Raw genomic sequence first — 21,292 nt, 5'->3', positions numbered from 1 at the left:
AGATAACCTGGGTCAGGATGATTCCCTTAATTTTTAGCTCTGCAATTCAGAAGATCATCCTCATGCTGGTAGCTAGTTTTGAGATTCCCAGCTTCATTTTCTGATGAGTTGTGCCTGCCACAGACAGACAGAACAGACAGATGCCTCCTTTTATTATTATAGAAATTCGTACATACACTCAAAAGAGACGTCCATTAAGGGTGTGCACCATTTTTTTCTGGTAATTTGTGGGTTAATGGTCACAAAAAACTTTGACACCCCACCCCCAGGAAAGCCAAATCCCCATACCAGCCTTTTTTTCAGTAACTTCAGGTCTATTAAACTCAGTGGCAAAAATTCCAGCCGCCTCCAAATGCTTTATGGGCCTGCAGTTGCAGCCAGCACAAAACTGAATGCCGGACTTGCCACCACCTGCCGCCTCTGAAACCCAGCCAGCAGGTTAGTGAGGGGGAGAGAAAGGGAACAGGGAGACCTTTTTCAAAAAAAAATGATGGCAGGGTCAACATTGCTTGAACGATGCTGGAAAATCTGGCATAATTCGGGATTCGCTTTTCAGCTGTCTTACATCACCACCTTACATCACCACCTTGTCTCTTACATCACCACCTTGCGATTGTCTCACTTCAAATGTTTCTAAATGTAGTTTTGCTTAGACCTTCACAAGATGATTTTCAGATAGGCTAACCAAACTCCGGTAAGTTTGGCCTTGGAAATCCTTCTGCTTAGCCCAGTTACTTGCAAATAGGCTTATAAGTCTCTCAAGAAGTTCTGCACTAACAATTTTTAACTCCTGCTCTCCAGTTGGTATCACAGCTACTCCATTAACACAATAATGCACATACAATCTTTTATTTAATCTATGAATAATTACTGGAGCGGCAAAATGCTGCATTCTTTCTCACTTCACATCTGTTCTCAAAGGGAGAGTCAACAATCCGAAACCATGTTAAAGTACAGATAAATATAAATAAATTAAAACAAAGCATATAGACATGGTGATATACAAACATGGAGGTGGCCAAGTGAGAGTTAGTGAGAGAGCATCATACCGTTCAAAAAAATCTTTACCTGATGGTGTAAGACAATGATAAAGGGAGACAGATGAATCTCAGTGAGGAGAAAGGGAATCCTAGAGTTTTGGGAGTTCTAGAGTTTAGAGTATTTCAGGTCGCCATCCAACTAGCCTTGGATGGCAGGGGCTCCTGAAGTAGGGCCCCTGAAATTGACCAGAGTCGTCAGATAGGTTCATACTTGACCATCTCAAGAATATACTAAAAAAAAACTTTAAAAAAACCAGATTCCACACTCACCTCCTCCATAGGTTGTGGCACACATGATAGAAGATACCCATGCAATCTGGCTGTAGGAAATGCTGTAAATAGCCTGGAGTTCTTTGTAGTAGATTGTGAAAGCCTTAGGAAAGGAATAAGCAAAACCAACAGAGATGGAAGCACCAAAGACCACGGCCCATCCCCAACCCCCGTCAGGAGGAATGTAGCCCAAGCTGGTACTGCATGACCGAGACATGGTTGAGCTGCAGCTAGAGGCGACCAGGAGGACCTAGGAAGAAAGTGAAAACATGCAATCACTGAAAAACTCTCAGACCTCAGTCCTCTCAGGCATTTTATAGAACCTCTGTATCCAGTGCAATCCTATAAAACAGGTACTTTGCACTCAGTAAAAGTCAAATAACTTCTTCCATGGGCTCAAAGATAAATGTTTGACCCAAACAACAGTTTACTCGTGAGACAAACGTCAATGCCTAACAGATCTTTCCTAAAAAAAAAAAATTGCACAGATCATCAGACATATTCAAGGAAGAAATTATTGCAAAATGCAGGGCACTTTTTGTTTCTTCCCATTAAATTTTAAAAATAAATGAACCAGCGTGGAGTAGCAGTTAAGAGCATGTGGACTCTAATTTTGAGAACTGGGTTCAATTCCACACACCTCTACATGAGCAGTAGACTCTTATCTGGTGAACTGGATTTGTTTTCCCCCTCCTCCCCATGCAGCCTTCTGGGTGACCTTGGGCTAGTCACAGTTCTCTCAAAATTTTCTCAGCCCCACCTATCTCACAAGCCATCTGTTGCAGGGTGAGGAAGGGAAGGAGTTTGTAACCCCCTTTGAGTCTCCTTACAGGAGAGAAGGGGGGTATAAATTCAAACTCTTCTTTTTCTAAAATAAATGTTATTGTTTTTCATAATTAATAAAAAGAAAAAGCATGTGTTAATAACTAAGATGGATCTTAACATTAATAATATCCTATTCTCAAGAGAGCCTTTAAAGTTTCCTAATACTTTTCCATAAAACCCTTAACCATTCAATTAAATCTATGATTTTAAAAGTTAAATGTTACTAATAATACGTATTAACTAAGAGAAAAATGAATGTAATAATTTTACAGTTATTTCCAATTTTCAACATTAGAACTCTATCATTTTAACCTCTTGCTCAATTTCTTTATCAATATTAAAATAACAGTGAACTTATTTTTGTTTTTTATCGTTATTACATTTTTTATTCACCCTTTTCCTCCAAGGGGCTCAAGAAGTGTGCATAAGTACCGTAGGTTATCCTATTTTATGTGTGTGGTCATCCTACTACAGATCAGTGGGGGTGAGAAATGGGAACTAATCTAGGATTGTTCAATGAGTCTTGTGGCTTATTGAGAAGCTGCACCCAGGTCTCTCTGGCCCAAATCCAACATTTCAACCTACTTCAACCTACTTCACTGTACTGACTCTGTCTTTTTAACTTTTTAACAAGCTAAGATTTATGACATGTGAGAGTCCTGAAAGAAAACATAGTCAAATAACAAAATCGTTTGTTATTCCAATGAATATCACAGGATATAGTTGGATTTTTCATTCAGTCCTGCCCAATTCCCTTCCTTATCACAGTCTGTAATCCAGCGGTTCTCAACCCATGGGTCGTGACCCCTTTGGGGGTTGAACGACCCTTTCACAGGGGTCACCTAAGACTCTCTGCATCAGTGTTCTCCATCTGTAAAATGGATAAATGTTAGGGTTGGGGGTCACCACAACATGAGGAACTGTATTAAAGGGTCACAGCATTAGGAAGGTTGAGAACCACTGCTCTAATCCCACATGACATCTGCCTGTGCAGTTCCATGATCCCCAGCATAGCGGGGGGGGGGGGGAGCATGGTCAAAGAGGACCTCTAATTCCTTCTTCACCAGTTTAACACTGACTAGATCCAACCCAATGCTCTCAAGCAGATCTAAGACTGGGTTCCCACCTTTTCAAATTTCAGAATACATACTGACAAATTTCAAACAGAATTTACATATTGGGAATCTGTCTGTAGTATTGATTCTATAGAAGTCAACAGAAACCATTGACTACCACAGGAGGAAAGGTCTGCTGCTGGGGTAGAGGAAACATTTCTTCTGCCTATCTTATCTGTTTAAAACATTTATATCCCTTTCCAAACAATAGTAACCCAGGCACATTTGGTTTTATTGTCAACAGCCATATATCATTGCTCTGAAGTAAAGAAAGCAAAGAGCTATAACTGAGGAACTAGTTAATACAAGAGTAAAATCCTGATCCCAAATTTGAAATCCTGTTTCAAGAGCAGGGGAATGTAGGTTTTGACTGAGTTTCTCCAGATACCACATTTTGCCATCTCTTAGTGTGCAAACGATTATCATTCTAAAGGGGGGAAAAATAAGCCATCTATATGTACTTTCAAAACCAATTGTTCGTAAGTTTTATCTTTAGGGAGTCTTTTCCTTATGGGCATGTCTGATAGGCACAGGGCAAGGCCCTGTCCACAGAGCAAAAGCTCTGACCGGTTACAAAAATAACCATCCAAAAGCTTCTTCAGTGTTCAGAGATTTATTGTTTTCTTTCAATTCTGCGCAGAAAAGGGAACTCTCCTCTGTTAGCAACAGGGAGGAGGTTCAAGGGGCTGTTGCTTGCGTAACATAATTTATACCCTCTTAGAAACATCCCTCCTTGTCTTCTGACCATTGGTTTGAGACAAGAAGACGTACAGACCTGGTCATCTCATCCCACCTTTTACCACACCTTGCCCATTCCCATATTTGGTGAAACTTAAGTCAAAAACACCTTGCGTAAAAGGTTTCTATAACAACTACTGGTTTCAATTTTACCTTTATCTGTATTTGTGAGCTTCTGCTAATTCCTTATCTCATTGGTGGGGCCCTGTTTTCCCAAACCACCTGAAAAACTCAGTGTCAGGCTGCCCCATGAGTTTCGTTTCTTCCAACTAAAGTAAGCTTCTGAAGTGCTTGTGTAACCTCAGCTTGTGGGTTCTGTGGGGCAGTACTTGGAAGAAGTTGCAAAGAACCAAATTTAAACAAAACAGTTTACTTCTCTTTACAAATAACATTAAACATCAACATTTAACATTACAATTCAAGGTCCTGTTCAGGTTGCATTTCAAGTCCTTCTAGTTACAGTCTACAGTGATACTGCCAAGTCCAATTCTTCTTTGCAAGTGGGTTGGCTCCTGAAGACTCCAAGGGCTTGATGAACAGGATGCAACATAATGGTGGTTTCCAGGAGAACTCTCACCCATTACAACCACAAAAAAGAAACCCTTAACAAGGTGTTAAGGGCTTATAGAAATCAAGGTCCGAGTCTAGCAGCCTTGTCTTCTCCAAAGAGCTCTGCAGCCTTTCTGCTGCTCTGAGTCTCCACCCCCTTACTGGTTCAACCCATTCTGGGCATGGGGGTTACACTTGGTGCCCAGTGAATTACTCTCATATAACTTGTATGATTAAATACAATGGCTTAAAACATAAACTATATGTCCATATCATGCCTACAGAGGAACAAGTGCTGCCTGGTTCACATGGGGCACTGAACCAAGCCTATTGGAAGTACATCATTGTATAGTCCCAGCGCTCTGCTAATGATGCACATGGCAAAGGATGGTTAGTTATGGAAGGTAAGCTAAGGGGGAGGCATGGTGGTTCAGTGGTGGAGTATCTGCTTTATGTGCAGGAAGTTCCAGATCACCAACATCTCCAAATGACAGGAACAGGTGGCAGGTGGTGTGAAAGACCTCCCATCTGAGACCCTGGAGATCCATGGCTAACTCTCACAGACCAACAGCCCAATTCAGTATATGGTAACACAATTTCAGTTGTCATGCATACTAAGGAATGTTCTCTGCCATTACTGATCTTCTAATTCAGCAACCTCAGTGCTTCCTGGAAGGAACACAACTTGACTATCACTGCTGCAGAGATGTCAAGAAAGCATACCCACAGGAAATGTCTTTGTTGACCAGAACACAAAAACTGGGATTTATGTTGTATAAGAGGCAGACAGGAGCAGCAGTGGCGTAGGAGGTTAAGAGCTCGTGTATCTAATCTGGAGGAATCGGGTTTGATTCCTAGCTCTGCCGCCTGAGCTGTGGAGGCTTATCTGGGGAATTCAGATTAGCCTGTGCACTCCCACACATGCCAGCTGGGTGACCTTGGGCTAGTCACAGCTTTTCGGAGCTCTCTCAGCCCCACTTACCTCACAGGGTGTTTGTTGTGAGGGGGGAAGGGCAAGGAGATTGTAAGCCCCTTTGAGTCTCCTGCAGGAGAGAAAGGGGGGGATATAAATCCAAAGTCTTCTTCTACTACTGTCGAGATCCTGTTAAAAACTCCCTTTAACCATCTTTTGCTACCAATTTTTTTTATAAAGAGAATCCATCCTCATCTCTCCAGCCCTCAGAGTGGAAATGGAGGACTTCTTGACATGCTGAAAATTGTGCATCTCAGAGTTCAAGTGACATGCATATTGTGGGGAGGGATTTTGCCTCTCTCTTCATTCTTGAGTCAATAAAAACTACTGATTGCCTTACCTTAAAATGCTGTTCCTAGGAGCTGGCCTTGTGGTCCTTGTTTCTCTTACCTCAGGAGAAAGCAAAGCTTAACCCCTGCTTAGGGTGCTTTTCAAAGTTTCGCTGTATTTTCCCTCACACGGCAGTAAGAAGTCCCCTGGTTCCATATGATCCCTACTTACAAGGCTAATTCCATTGCATAAGAAATATCCGCTCTACAGCTTCCAAATAAAATGCGCCCGTCTTCATGGAAGCACACAGTTAAAATCTTGAGCGGTGGTGGCAGCTTAGGCTCTCCAGAAGCAACACTGAAAAAGCCCCAGAAATATTCTTGAGAAATTAATTCAGCCGTGCCTCTGAAGTTTGGAAGTGAGCTGCCAGGATCTCAGATTTGATCCAGAACCAGCAGGGGCTATTGCATCACTAACATTTTTACCATATTCTTTAATCATTAGATATAAATCGGAGCCAAAAACATTATCACATTCTTTCCTTCCTGGTCCCTCCCTCTGATAAAAATTCATATTGATGGCAAAGGTTGTTTACCGATACGGGAAGACTGAGGGCAGCTGGCAAGTAACTTTACAATTCACTTTATACTAGTTTGCCCAGGTTCCCCGCAACTATGCAGCCATACTTCTTTTTAAAAAGGAGCCACTCAAAGTGGCACCATGGGGGTGAAGAAAGGCTCCTGTCTCCCCCCAGCCAGCCCAAGCAGTTTTGTTGCCTAAAAAATAGTGTAGGGAGGGAAAAGCCCTTCCTTTCCCCACTGAGAGAACACAGGCAAGCTAGGGTAAACAAGCAGCAAAACATATTGTGTAGTTTACCTCAGGGAAGGAATTTGAATCTGGGTCTCCTAGGCCCTAATCCAATATTTTAGACGCTACAGTACACTGGCTGTTCTGTATTTCTTTTAAAAAGACCAAAATGTGTGAATATAGCAAACATGGCAGGAAGTGCAGGGAACAGCTGCTGTTTTGTTCAAAAGATAATCTCTAGAAAGGTGAATACTTATAAATTCACGGACTCTGGTGAATACGTGGCCTCTCTTAGCAAGCATAACGAGGTATAACCAAATGAAAACGATGCCTTGCTCCATTCCATCTTGCCTTCTCCTTCCCCACATCTCTCAGACTTTAGACTGGACTTCCTCAAAGTCGAGGGATAGATCTGGTTCTTGTCATGCCGAAAAATGTCATGTGAATATTGGCAATGCTCAATATATTTTAAAGTATAGGTTACAGGGACAGAGTTGAGCGAGGTCAAATGTGGCACGGCTGGTGTGTGTGCCATAACAGCAAGGGCTAATTGCATCCAGCAATAAACAGTAACCTGCCAGAGGTCAACAACACAGAAGAAAAGACCTTGGGTATGTTATTAAAAGGAGTATAAAACATCTGCATCAGTCACAAGAGTAATACAGTTTCTCTGGCTTAGGAATCTGCTATTTATGTAAACTTTAGCTAGCAAAGTTTAGACCTTTGGTGCTGACGAGTTTGCAGAGAGCAATGGTGGAGTAAAGCAATTCCTTATATAGCAATCCTGACTTAATTCACCGTCTCTTTCAGGCTGCAAACCAGTCGGCCACCCTGCTCCCAGAAGTAAAAGTCTACTGGCTCTGCTCCACAATGCTCCTGCTTTGTAGGACTAATGGGCAGACCATTCTCCCACTATAAAAAGCCCTGTGAAAAGTAGATCATCGGGTAACTTCATTGACAACCCCAGCAGAGAAGGCAAGTTACTTCAGGGTGGTCTTCTTTGTCATTCTTTTATTGAGATTCAACAACCATGTATCCATGCACGTAGGTAAGGGGGGGGGGGTTTCTCGGGTTTGAAACCCACCCCCCATTCATGTCCGAAGCTCCGCCCACCCGTTTTGTGGGTTTTAAAAACATTTTAGTGCTTTTTCGGTTTTTGGCCTGCAGGGGGTGCATTGTTTGGGCTAGCAGTACCAAACTTTCAGGGATTATTTGGGGGACGCTCCTGATGATACTGCCCAGGTTTGGTGAGGTTTGGTTCAGGGGGTCCAAAGTTATGGACCCCCAAAGGGGGTGCCCCCATCCTCCATTGTTTCCAATGGGAGCTAATAGAAGATGGGGGCTACACTTTTGAGGGTCCATAAATTGGGACCCCCTGAACCAAACTTCACCAAACCTGGGATGTATTATCAGGAGAGTCTCTTATTGATACCACCCAGGTTTTATGAAGTTTGGTCCAGGGGGTCCAAAGCTATGGACTCCCAAAGGGAATGCCCCATCCTCCATTGTTTTCAATGGGAGCTAATAGAAGATGAAGGCTACATCTTTGAGGGTCCATAACTTTGGACATCCTGAACCAAACTTCACCAAACCTGGCATGTACTATCAGGAGAGTCTCTTATTGATACCTCCCAGGTTTGGTGAAGTTTGGCCGAGGGAGTCAAACGCTATGGACTCCCAAAGGGAGTTCCCCATCCCCCATTGTTTCCAATGGGAGCTAATAGGAGATGGGGGGTACACTTTTGAGGGTCCATAACTTTGGACCCCCTGAACCAAACTTCACCAAACCTGGGTGGTATCATTAGGAGAGACTCTTAAAGATACCATGAAAGTTTGGTGCTTCTAGCTTAACAATTGCACCCCTGACAGCAGGCACCCCCCAAATTTCCCCAGATTCTCCATTTAAATTTACCCCCTTCGGCATGGATTTAAAGGGAGAATCTGAGGTCCTCAGTTTAGAAGAAGAAGAGTTTGGATTTATATCCCCCCTTTCTCTCCTGTAGGAGATTCAAAGGGGCTTACAATCTCCTTGCCCTTGCTCCCTCACAACAAACACCCTGTGAGGTGGGTGGGGCTGAGAGGCCTCAGTGTTGTGACTAGCCCAGGATTACTGGCTGGCATGTGTGGGAGTGCACAGGCTAATCTGAATTCCCCAGATAAGCCTCCACAGCTCAAGTGGCAGAGCAGGGAATCAAACCCAGTTCCTCCCAGATTAGAGATGCACTTGCTCTTAACCACTTTCATGCATTGGAAAGTGGTGATGCTGTTTCAGGGTGGGGGATAATCCACCCCAAAACAGCATCACTTTGAATGTTGTTTAACTAGGGACCCCAGATCCTCCCTTTAAGGTGGATTTAAACGGAGAATTTGGGCTCTCTAGTTTAAACACCATTGAAAGTGATGCTGTTTGGGGGTGGATTCCAGCATCACAGCAGCTGCTGGAGGGGGGACCAGCTCAGGTTTTGCATAGGGCCATTTTCCCTCTATGCCTCTGCCCAGAGGGGAGGGGCAGGGGAGGGCAGGGGAGGGGAGTCTGCCATCCCCGACCTTGGAGAGCTGCTTTTATAAGCGCTAGGCCAGGGGCGGGGCGTGGAGAGGCGTGGCCATGCCCTAGGGGCGGGTGAGGGTGTGGCCCCACCCCCGAACCCCCCCATAAAAAATCTATACCTACGTCCCTGCATGCATCAGTACCTGAACATAATGTGACTGTACTAAAGTCTTAGTGAGAGGAAACATTATACATCCATATCATGAAAACCAGCACAGAACAAGTTGGAGTATCAGGCCAGGACTGAGGAAAACAGCTCTCTTGGGATACCTCATGAGCTGCGTTGAGGGGAAAATCCAAGAGGGTAAATCTTATCTCTTGAGCTCTCTGAAGAAAGGGTAGGATAAATATGTAATGGCTAATCCCACTTCTCTATGCTGCCCACAGACCCTTAATGGCAATTCGGGTCTGGGACCAGCCTTGGCTAAGTTGTTCAGTCCCAAAAATGAGGGAAGGGCTGGAAGGAGCCTCCACCCTCAGGTATCTTTTTTAAAATATAAGCTCTGCAGAACAGGGAGAAAATAGTTCAACTACTGATCGGTCCCTATTGGATGGCTGAAAAGAAATAAAACCTGCTGACCGGTTCCTATCACAGAGTTCCTGCACTCACTATCTTGGAAATTGATCAGACCTTGGCTGACTGGTTTGTGCTCATTTGCTGCATGTGCCACATTGCTAGACTGCCTCACTCACTCACACACCTGCCTGTCAGTTCTGACACACTTATTATCTCTTCTGAAAAGCGAGATACTAACCCTGAAACTCCTTATGCTAGAACAGCCATTCTCAACCAGGGTACTGTGGTACCCTGGGGTGCCGTGAGCATGTCCCAGGGGTACCGCGGCAACACTACCACCCTCCCCCCTCATTTTTGTGGTGTCTCCCACCGGCGCCAGCAAGGACATGGAGCTGGCCCATGGGGCAGGGCCTGCCACAAGGTCAGCAGCCACCACCACCCCCAGTGCTACCCTTCACCCTGGGAGGGGAAGGTGGGGGTGTGTGGCAAGCAGGGGCAATGGGAGGGGAAGGTGGAGGGTGGCAGCAGGGGTACCGTGAGATAGGAAGAGTGAGGTCAAGGGCACCCTGACCTCGAAAAGGTTGGGAAACACTGGGCTAGAAGATAACCAAAGTAAATTACAGAAAGATTTCCTATGCGTCATTATGCAAGAAACTGAATGGGGCTGTTTTATTAATCAGTTCTTACCTGCACGCCATCTACTATTTAACCCTTGGAGGATGGGATTTAATGGGAAACTGCCCCCCCCGACACACACACACACACACACACACACAAATTCAACACCACCTGAATTCTCATGGAGGCATGTTGCCTCTGCTTTGTACTGGCATGAAGCCAAAGCCTGCTTTGCATTATTGAATCACATGACAAAATTATAAATCCACTTTGATTAATGAGGGTGAGGGGTTTTTTTTAGAACACCATTCCCTGTTGTTGGCTGAGTTCCCCAAAGGAAACCAAGAGAAGAAAAGCTTATTCTACTGAACTAGCCCAAGAGATTTTACTCGCTAGTTTTTACAGAGGTAAGGAAAGAAAAAAGCTTGATTTTATCACACACATCCATTAACTATTTTAGTTTTCTTTTCTTTAACAATGGTTTGTAACCATGTTGTCATTGTGCAAGCTTTTGTTTTGTTTTGGGGGGGAGGGGGTTGCAAGTGAAGCTTCTGTGAGCTAGAACAATTCTGTTTTCATCGGAGCTATCTTAGTTTCCAAATACTGATCCATTGTATACAGGTATAACTTTGCCAAGGATTCTTGGTTGATAGTCAGCTCCTAATATCTGTGTGATATGGGAGATCCAGGATGAAGAACTCCTATGCCACCCAATCCATGTCAAAGCAGAGAGGTGAGAAGAAGGGGAAATAGGTTTACAGTACTATCCTAACCAAAGTTATACCCTTCCAAGTCCATGGAAGCCAACAGACTTAGGATGTTATACCTCTGCACAGAATGGCACTGTTCATCTTTCACTATTTGGGGCAAATAGTTCCAATGGGGGGGGGGGGGAATCTGAAAATCTGTACTTTGACCCTTGTGGTAGATATCACCAACTAGGGAATTAGGCACAAACCCTCAAAAGCAGCATTATTAAAGCATCCTAAAAGAGCGCCATGAAAACTTTCAAAGCAAGCCTTGTTTTTAATGTGTGAACGCATTTTGAACAATTATCAGGACAATTTGGACCCAACTAAATGTGATGGCATGTTGGGCAGGGGAGTGCTGCTGCCAATTGAAAACCTACAAAGCCGTTCGTGGTCTCGGACCTGCATACCTGAAGGACCGCCACTCCTCATATTGCCCCGGTAGGCCCCTCCGCTCCTCAGAGGAGGACCTACTCGTGATCCCTGGCCCAAAAATGATCAGTCTGGCCCCAACGAGGGGCAGGGCCTTTTCAGCCCTGGCCCCTACCTGGTGGAACAGGCTCCCTAGGGAGATCAGGGCCCTGCGGGACTTACAGAGTTTCCGCAGGGCCTGCAAGACGGACCTGTTCTGCCAGGCGTTTGGCCAGCCTGGTTAAAAATACATCTACCGTGTCATCTGGCCTCCTTTGAGCACAAGGCGGGAGGGGGGTAACCAGACACCATCCACATTTTTAATGGGTTCTGTTTTTATGTAATTGGTATTTAAATTATGTTTTAATGTATGTTTTAACCTGTTGTGACCCGCCCTGAGCCCTCAGGTGGAGGGCGGTATATAAAACTACTAATAAATAAAATAAAAAATAAATAAAAGTGCATTGTAAAAATGCCGCAAGGGCTCATGTCTGCAGTGTTGTGGAACAAAGTTCTCATACCTCTCCCATCTTTTCAAATGCCAAAAGACCGCCGCCGCCACCCCCCCCCCCACTCCAGTGGCCATTTTGGCTCTTCAGAAGGGATAGGAAGGGGGGGGGGAATAAGAGCACCTTGTCCCTCCATGGTGCCATCTTGTGCCATTTTTAAACCATCCATTTTTAGCTTTAAAATGATGGTGTTCCATGACATCTAGTTTGGCCCTCTAAGCAGTTGGCAGGGAAATAACATATTCCTTTTGCAGACCGGTCTTTCCTTACCTGGAGTACAAATCCTGCATCAGTCCAATATTTACCATCTTCACAGTATTTATTGATGCTCTTTATAGTCCCATCTTTCTCACCCAGACTCAAGATGGGTTATGTAAGTTGTGACGAATGCACTTATACTGCATTCAGATTACAGGGTGGACCCGCCCCTGAAAGAGTTAAGCCCTGGCCAGCCCTGATTGGCCAGAGAAATCTAGGGAGATGCTATATATACTGTCAGCGAGAGTGCTGAAGGGTTCTTCTTTTTGGAGTCTTCGGACTTTTTGGCTCTGTATGAGCGTATGTGCCTTCGGGTACTTTTGTGACAGAGTGAAGAGAATCTGCAGAGATCTCTCACTGCTGTTGTTAGATCATAGCTGAGGAGGCTATTTTATTTTATTTATTTATTTATTTATTTATTTTTGGAACTTCTATACCGCCCCATCCCTGAAGGGGAGGCATGTGTCCGCCCTCAGGTGTTTTGTTTTATTTTTGAGGGAAACCTCTGAAACAGTCTAAAAGTCTGTCCTCCAGTACAGGGAACATCAGTCTTGGGAGGCCCAGCTCCTGTGGCAGAGAAGCCAGATTTTGGGAGTGTGGGAGAGGGAGGCTGTTATGCCTGAATCCCACTGGGCGTAGGCTGTTTGATTGTTGTGGGGAGGTACAGCAGACTGAAGTTTTTATTTTATGAGGGAGTGTGAAACCTCCAGTAACATCTTAAGAAACATCTTTTCCTAAAGTGAACAATCTGAAGTAAGCGACACTTGCGAGTGTCCATTTAGTAACTGAAGTAAAGTGCCTGAAGCCATTAAGCTTTTAAGAAACAAACCTACTCTGAAACCGCTAAGCTAAAACAAACTCTCTCTCTAAAACCAACAAGCGTTAAACCTCTCAAAGTTACCTGAGAAGCCTCTGTTAAAGCCAGCAATAAAAGTTTTAAGTTTTGGTTCCATTTAAACCCAGTCTCAGTCTTTAATTTTCTGTCTGTGTCTGTGTGTTCCCCAGTCAGGGTGGTGACCGTTTAAAAATCAGTTTTTGTGGGCTTTAATTTATTTTTGGTGGCAGCGAAAAGCAGAATATATAAGAGCTTTACGTTACATAAGTCAATATAATCAATAAAATGAGGAGACATCTAGTAAACAATATAATAAAACTAGGATTGCAAAATCAATCAAGGCATCAGTATTAAATGTGACATGTTAAACAATGCAATAAATGGTATTAAATAAACAGACATTTAACGCGATGATAGCAAGAAACAACAGATAAAATACATTAGTAGTATAGTTCACCATTCCATTCTCTTTCAAAACGTCTTCCTGAATCATTCTGTTATAATTCAGCTTATTCCTTTATAAAAAATGCCCAGTTGTTTTACATAGTTTGCCAAACGTGTGGAAGCTTTCTGACCTCCTCCGACATTCCAGTCAGTAGGCTAGGGGCCCCTACAGAGAATGCACATGTTCAAGCAGGCAGTGGTTGAACGCAGGCCAATTAGCCTAATGCCTGTTCCAATCAAATTAGCAGAATCTCTTATCAAGATAGAATTATTAAGCACATTCAGGAACTTGAAGCCCCATCCGGGGGAGGCCCCAGATCTGCCCATGGGAGCCCTCCTCGGGGCTCTTACCCTGGCAGAGGGGCAATTCCTCCGACATGCAGCTGCTGCAGCCCTCCCTGGTGCTGGAACATGGTGCTGGATGCCGTGCCAGCATCCCAGCGTCCCCACTGGCACAGTGAGGGGGCATGGGAGGAGCTGACCTTAGTCAACTCCCTGCTGGACATTCAGCACGTTACTTCAGTGGCTGCAAGTTGAGACTTATGCCACCTGTTTGGGTGACATAAGTCTATCAAACCCAATGGGGGTTCTTGGCATGGTTCTCTTCAAGCTTTTGAAGCCTTCCCTTGCTACCGGGACGTGCAGATGGGGATAAAAGCCTGCTGAAAGAAAATCAGCATGAGTCTGCAAGGAGACACCTTGCGGAGACACCTGGGGGGCGGGGGTGTTGGAAAATGGAAACATGAATTCAGATAGCAGTGATTCAGTAGAGATTAAGTGCTTGGACTTCCAAAAGGCTTTTGGCAGGGTAACTCACCTGAGTAAGGTTAACAGTCAGGAGTTAGCAGTTCACAGATGACACAAAATTATTGATAGCGAATACCATAGTCAACTGAGAAGAACTCAAGGAGCATCTCCACAAACAGAGTGAGCAAACAACAATGTGGCAAATGAAATTCAATGCAGGTAAATGTAAGGTGATGCACACTTGAACAAAAAATCCAGTCAGAGTATATACTGATGGATTATAAACTTGTTTAAAGGAAAAGAGACCTTGGGGTCATAGTGAATAGCTCTAGAAAACTGTCAGTTTAATGTGAAGCTGTGGTGAATAGGGCGAACTCTATACTGGGGATTATCAGGGAGGGAACTGAAAATCTAACTGTGAATATTATAAAATACTTTTTCTTCCCCTTCCAAAATACTAGAACTTGAGGACACCAACGGAAGTTGATGGGCAATAGATTCAAGATGCACAAAGGATGCACTTCTTTATTCAATGAAATATACAGTTCACTCCCAGAGGATGTAGTGATGGCCACAAGCATGGATGACTTTAAAAGGGAACTAGATACATCTGTGATTTCTAGCCATGGTGACTGAAGGGAACCTTCACAATCAGAAGCACAATACCAGCATATAATAACTCCAACCAGCTGAGGTCTCAACGATTTTTATTGAAAAACAGAAATAAAAGAAATAAAACTTAAATGCACGGAGGTTGCTCAGCTGGTTACATTCCTTTTGGTTCTTTGTCCCCATTCCGGGAACCCATGGCCCAGAGATGCTTCTCTGACCACGTCTCAAGATGGAATTCCAAAACTTTTGTTTTCCCCTTCTCAGGAAAACTCTGTTCAGGCCACAAGGTAACTTAGGTCTTTGAAGTTTCATTCTGGCACCTTTGTATGGCTTCCTGTCCTCCCTCCAGGAGATCAAAAGGCAAAGATGCTTTTCACAGTCATATGTGACTTTGCTAGTTTTACAGTACTATTCCATCACACAGCAGTAGAAGGCAGCATTAGGGTAAGACCTTGGTCTCTGCCTAGTTGTTGCTCCTCTAGAATAGCTGGTTAGACACTCTGCAAGACAGGATGCTGGACTAGAAGGACTACAGGTTTGATTCAACAGAGTTCTTCTTATGTTATGTTTACAAGTGCAGCATTTCCCACAGCGGTGCCTGAGATGCACTTGTTAAAGCAAAGTATGATAAAACTCTCGTCTTGTGATATCTCTAAAGAATAACATGTTTTTATTCTGGCATAAACTTTCACAGACATAACTCGCTTTGTCAGTAAGCTGTAGCCCATAAAAATTTATACTGGAATAAAATTTGTTAGCCTTAAAGATGCCACTAGACTCTGCTTATTTGCAGCACTACACTGGCACATCTACTTCTCTGCAAACCAGGAGGGCATGAATGAACCAAACATTTATCATAGTATATTTAATTAAATCTTGTTGCTGTTTAAAAATATGGGAGATGTTTTTTACTTGCATTTTAGTATTAAAACATTCATAACTCATCACCTCTTTCCCTACCAAGAGAGGCACATGGCATTTGTGGAGTATTTTCCTTTCTTATTTAAAAGTTTTAAAATGTTATGTGAAGCTTTATTTGCCCCTATCCAACACCTTTCAGATTTTTACAAGGATGTGCAATATTACTTTATATCTTTTTAGCTGCACTATATCCCTTCACTATGGCTTCTCATAATATGGGACTAACAGGAATCCCAGAACGATGCAGTGCCCCATTATAGAAACATGATGGATTTTACTGTAGCCAGCTTACTCACCAAACAGCATCATATATGAAAAAATTAATTTACGCGATACTGATCATAGTTCTGTCAAAATGTCAGCTACATTTTGGCTGAACATGATCCTAGTTTCTTCAAGATCTTGGTGATTTTCATATGCCAGGCTTAAATCAGGGTGGTTTCCCACCCACTCCTTATTTCATAGGAGATTGTAAAATAATACACATTGGATGTTAAAACTGCATTCCTTTTCTCTATCAGTATTCAAACAGCAAACAATAGTCTAGACCAGGGGTCTGTACCTGTGGCTCTCCAGATGTTCGTGAACTACAATTCCCATCAGCTCCTTCCAACATGGCCAATTGGCCATGCTGACAGGGGCTGATGGGAATTGTAGTTCACGGACATCTGGAGAGCCGCAGATTACAGACCTCTGGTCTAGACAGCACTTTGTTCAGTTTGAAATTGCCCTTCAAGTTGGGAAAGGCTGGAGCAATTGTATTTTCTGTGACGCAAAAGAGGTGGCAACTTCATCACAGAGCCAGTTTCCACAAGTAACCTTGCACCACCATTTTACTGAATGAAGGGGAAAGAGATGCAACAGTCAGTTTTTCAGTCTTGACATCATTTTGGATTGACAAATTCACTTTAAGTTTATGCTATTAGTTTAGGGTATAAAATGTATTGGCCCATTTTATACATGGAATGCTCACCTCGGGGTTCTTAAATGCACAGTGGAGCTGTAGTGTGGTCTTCTCGTTTCTCTGTTTACACATGAGGAGGCAGCCCAGTGCCTGTACCACAGCTGCTTGCTGAGGCCTGTGGTTCTCTTAATTCCACCCATCACCTCTCTCTTAAAGACATAGATCTCATCACATCGAGTAACTGCAAGATGAAGGGCTTTGTTAAAGCCCTTTAAATTCCAGCAAGAGCGATATAGCTTTCCACAAATAAGCCCCTTCTCCAAGAAAGAGGCAAAGTAATTTGCTGGACCACATGCTGCTGAAGAAGGGGACAATGTCTTAGAGCTGATACTCTCTCCCCCTCCCCTCCCTTTTCTTCCACACACTTAGATATACACACACTCTCTGCTGCTGCTGCTGCTGAGAAGAGAGAGACTTGTTTTAAAATAGAGTAGAGGCTTGTTTGAAATAAAATTTTAGGAAACCTTCTCAATCATGTGGAAGATGGAAGTAGACCAAGGGTGGACCTCCTGCTTGTATTGTTCCTTGGAAAAGCCCTCGTTACTATTGTCACCTCCAGATTGGACTCCTCCAGATTGTCACCTCCAGATTGTAACTCAGTCTACACTGGCCTTCCCTTGAACCTGATCCAGAAATTGAAGCTGGTTCAACATGCGGCCACTAGACTCCTGGTGGGAGTCTTTAGCAGGAACCACATAACACTGGTCCTTTACCAGCTTCATTGGCTGCCTATCAAGTACCAGGTCATCTTCAAGGTGTTGGTTTTGACCTTTAAGGCCATCAGTGGTCTTGGACCCACATATCTTAGGGACCACCTCTCCCCATATTGCCCAGTCAGGTCCCTCCGCTCTTCGGAGAACCTTCTGGCGATCCCTGGCCTGAAGGATATCCGGCTGGCCTCCACAAGGGCCAGGACCTTCTCTGTCCTGGCCCCTACCTGGTGGAATAAGCTCAAGAGTGAGATCAGGGCCCTGCGGGATCTGAATCAATTCCACAGGGCCTGTAAGATAGAACTATTCCACCAGGCCTTTTCTGGAGTCCGGTCAGGTTGACACCTATCAAATACTGGCCCTCGGGGAAAATAATGGTTTTTAGTTGCCATCTTTTTTCTTGTTCTGTCCTAGTATTTTATTGTATTCTATTTTAATTATTTATTACTGTTTTTAAAAAATTGTATTGCTTGATTATTGTTGTGCGCCGCCCTGAACCCTTCGGGGATGGGCGAGGTATAAATAAATGAATAAATAAATAAATAGTATCGATATATATATATCAGTGTGAGCATTTAGAGAAGCAGGAAGGAGCCAGCAACATGGATGGGTGGAGTGAGGAGGAAGGCATGTCAGCAGCGCAAGGGAGTAAGAAGGGTGGAGCTAGGTAGGCTGGCCATGGGCAGAGGGAACTTGTCCGAGGCAAAGTTGTGCTCATTGGCAAACCTGCCCGCTCTGGCAGTGAAGCAAATTAAAACTTGTGCTAGAAGTGGTCTTGCTTGTGGTGGAAAGAATGGAAAGTGAAAATGGGGTTCAAGAAAATACATCCGTGAAAGAAATCTTGCTGCAACGGACATTCACCCCTATCATGCACTTGTGCATAACTGGCCATGGTTAAAGACATACATTTTAGTGTTCTATTCCATTGGTCTATTGCAGGGGTTTGCAACCTGCGGCTCTCCAGATGTTCATGAACTACAATTCCCATCAGCCCCTGCCAGCATGGCCAGTCTATTCCTGGTCTATTGCAAGACATAGACAACTGAGAAAGACCTTCCAATAATGCTTGGTTACTCTTCAGTAGAAAGAACACCTTTTTGCTTCAAACGTTTTAGGCTAAAGCTTGTTTTCTCCCTGCAAGGTACCCTGTAGATTTCTATTTGGATGCATATTTCGCCTCTGATAATCCAACTGTATATGATGCTCATTCTTCAGAATGTTTTCTTTCAATTTCATTTACCTCAAACAAACTGCAGGAAGCTGTAATCCGGAGCAAATGATAGGGCGAGGAGAGGAAATACTCTGCTATCTTCTTGGAGGCATTATTTTTTTTAACAAAAACACTGTCTCAAGATGCTTTTTGCACCTGGGACTGCAGCTTTCAACAACTGCTGGAAGGAAGCTCAGGATAACATCCACATGAGTGACAATGCATGGATCAGCCCACATCAGCATTAAGTCAACCACTGTTTTCCTGCCCATTCTGTCTCAGAAAAAAAGATGTTAGTACAGTCAGTTGAAATGCAGTGGTGAAGAAAATTTTATGCTTCCATATTAGAATATAGTCCCAAATGAATATGAGAATTATCTTTCATTTTTATACACTGCCTTTGTCAAAACGATTATTTTGTGCATTACTGAGCATGGTATTTTGAAACAAGAGCACTTATAGCTGTATAGTTAAACTGAATGCCAAAATGTATTTTTACTTTCAAATGGATTGGGGGGGGGTGGGGCGAGCAGGGCGAGGTGAGCACTAGGCCCCAGGGGGAGCATTCTATAACAAAGAAGGTCCGGCATTTTGAATTTTGTGGTGGAGGAATATGCAACCCTACTAACATCTTTTTCTGAGGCAGACTATAGAACCATGGAGATGACTGGAATCATTGCAAAACACTGCAAACTCATCTTAGGTGAGCAGAGGGTAGGGAGTACTAGACTTTAGCACAGGAACAATATATTACATTTATACATCAGTAATGGACCTGACGCTTGGGAAAAAAATGTTGTAAAATCAAGACCAAAAAGCAAAAAAAAAAAAAAAACCACAACCAGCCAAGGTGACTATATTTGAACAGGTTTATTATAAGAAAACTAACATGACATTAAGTAAAAATGCAAAATTGTGCAATTATGGCAAAATGTTTAAAATTCCACACATTTGCAGTCAGGGGACTACAGTACTTCTTACTAACATACCTGAGCGCTGAACATCTGATGCCATTTTAAAATAGATTTCAGAACACAGGGATTTCTTTGATATTATGCAAACCACATGCATGGCACACACAACACAACTGACTGGAAATGGTGTGTGTGTGGGGGGGGGGTCCAACCCACGAGGCCAGTGGGGGTGAACCTTTGGCACTCCAGATGTTATGGACTACAATTCCCATCAGCCCCTGCCAGCATGGCCAATTGGCCATGCTGGCAGGAGCTGATGGGAATTGTAGTCCATAACATCTGGAGTGCCAAAGGTTCGCCACCACGGCACTAGGCTTTGCTGCTGCGCAATGACTAAAGGGCAACCTGTGAACCATGTGCACAAGCAGCGGCTCAGCAGACTGGTCCTTGAAAAGAGAACAAAATCTTGAATGAAAAAGAAGATCTTTTTCCAGCATGTTTCCTTACCACCACCACCACCCCACACACAATGCATTAAGATGGAAGACTGATCACTCAACAAGATAGGCTAAGTGGGAAAAGCATGACAAACCTGGCCCTGTGTAAGTTAGAACAGTTGTGGTAAATCCGGTCTAGGTTTGCATCACCTGTTCTCGCACTGTGCAGGGTTGCTTTTGAAAAAAGTTGATTCCAAAAAAACAAGATTTACATTAAGGAAAAAAAAATTCTCACTGGATAATTTAAAAGCATGTGAAGAACTAATAGATTCTTGGTTAATATTACTGCTTAAACAATTACTCATGCATAAGACTCACTGTATTTCCACCCACCCACCCCCATGGCAAAAGTTTTCTAGAGTTAGCTTTCAAGCATGTTACAGTCGTCCCTCTCCCCACCCAGAGTGTAAATGGTTAGACAAAAAGATCTTTGTATTTAGTGCAGATTTTTAAAAAATGAAAGTTAAGAATAAACCTACTGCAGAAATACCTACAGCATATTGTACTTCGGTACATCACATGACAGGGTCATTTGCTAACTTAAACGAACTTCTTAAAATTTCAAGTCAGATTGACATTTCCACTAAATAAATAGAGAAGATTGTCAAAAAGCAGCAATATGTTCTGTAAAAAATTTTCAACTCAACTTCTTGAAAGATACGTAACACTTTTTTGCACAAAAACAAAAACCAACTAACTCAACGTTGTAAGGAAGGGTGCTTCAGAAAGTTTGCAGCTAAGAGTCTTACATGAAAACTAGGACAGCCAAATAAGGAGTAAGAAATAAAGTTAATACATGAAATCAATCAAATATACCTTTTAACAGCATCCTCAAGAAAGCCTAAGGAATCCAGAACCCAATGTCATTTAAAGTTCAGTCTTAACAACCATACGTAGGATATCAAAGCCTTAACCCCTGGTTCAGGAGAACCAAAACTCCCCTCTAGTGAAAAGTGTTTGACTGTGCAATTTTGCTCCCAGGCTACTTTAGGAGTGCTTGGTGAAGCAAGCTTGTTGTCCAACGTCACTTGCCTTTTGTCTGCGCTTTAGTGTTCACAGGTGTTAGGGGTTTTTTACCAGTTTGCTATCCAAATGCTCTGGACGTCACAGCCTTGGACTTTCCCCCCAACCCCTTCCTGCCGCAACCCACTGAACTCTGAAAATAATGACCCTCAGAGACTGTGAAGGAAAGGGGGCAAAGAAGGAGTATGCTGGAAGCGAGTGGAATTTGCAAAGACTGC

The sequence above is a fragment of the Sphaerodactylus townsendi genome, linkage group LG03, assembly GCF_021028975.2.
Source record: "Sphaerodactylus townsendi isolate TG3544 linkage group LG03, MPM_Stown_v2.3, whole genome shotgun sequence".
Taxonomy (NCBI): domain Eukaryota; kingdom Metazoa; phylum Chordata; class Lepidosauria; order Squamata; family Sphaerodactylidae; genus Sphaerodactylus; species Sphaerodactylus townsendi.
This window is presented reverse-complemented; position numbering follows the sequence as displayed.